Raw genomic sequence first — 936 nt, 5'->3', positions numbered from 1 at the left:
AATGATTTCAGTCTGAATCGGCCTCATGTGGTGTTTTCATGTCTGTCCTCAGGACCAGGTCACACCAGATGTTTCTACATCTGTTCCTGGGGCTGTGTGTGAAGTTTAATACATTCCTGCGTGAGCAGTATTTCCTCCTCATCCTCTCATTCTTCCTCTTCTCTCTGTAGATTCATCAAGTCTCAGAACAAATCTGACTCAGTCTGAAACATTTTCAACTTTCACAGATTCTTCAAACAGATTCACTTTGAGTTCAGTCTGAAAACAATTAAACATTTTAAACTAAGAACAAATGAACAATTAAAATCATTTGACTGTGAAAACAGAAACAGGAAGAAACTCACCACTGAGATGCACATCGGTCACAGAAGAGATCTGATGTCTGATTTCCTCCTGTGTGGCTACACAGCGATAGGTGTCGGTCTTGGTCACAGTAATGTTGAGGATAATGTCGTAGCTGCCTCCTCTTTCAGAGACCTGTGGTTCTTCAGCAGGAAGAGTCTTTCCATCACTGTCCTGCCACTGGACATCAGGTTTGGGTGAAGCACCATCAACCTCACACTGCAGCTGCACCCCGTCTGTAGTATGTCTAAGTGTTCTGACACATGGCGTTGGAGCTGCACCTGTGAACACATAAACAATAATTTATAAAGAACAATTAGATGATTTGTCATTTAACACAGTTTTTTTTTTGTTCTTTCCTTTTGCATCAGAAAAATAAGTGAACGTAAACCTTAATGACTAATGTCAGAAATGTTTGATATGACATATATCTAACAAGTTTCAACTCATCACTTATGATCATCATCTAATCAGAAGCAAATATACAGTTTGGAAAACACTTGAATTTCTGATCAGTTTCTGTTTCACTCGATTGATCTTGAAATGAAATCGTGTGAAATTTGTTGTTTGAGATGTAAAAGAATGTGTTATAAA

The 936-nt window shown here is 38.5% G+C and overlaps 1 long non-coding RNA gene across 1 annotated transcript in view; it reads right to left on the bottom strand.

Moving 5' to 3' along the window:
• Positions 1–680, bottom strand: part of LOC111649584 (uncharacterized) — a 3,015-nt gene extending 2,335 nt beyond the window's left edge. Inside the window, exon 1 of the long non-coding RNA XR_002760309.2 lies at positions 345–680. This is a non-coding gene — a long non-coding RNA (uncharacterized LOC111649584). The remainder of the gene's footprint in view (positions 1–344) is intronic.
• Between the last annotated feature and the right edge of the window lie 256 nt (positions 681–936).

This window comes from Seriola lalandi, unplaced genomic scaffold (genome assembly GCF_002814215.2).
Source record: "Seriola lalandi dorsalis isolate HSWRI2012SDOR001 ecotype SW California unplaced genomic scaffold, Sedor1 jcf7180002051244, whole genome shotgun sequence".
NCBI lineage: Eukaryota > Metazoa > Chordata > Actinopteri > Carangiformes > Carangidae > Seriola > Seriola lalandi.
This window is presented reverse-complemented; position numbering and strand designations above follow the sequence as displayed.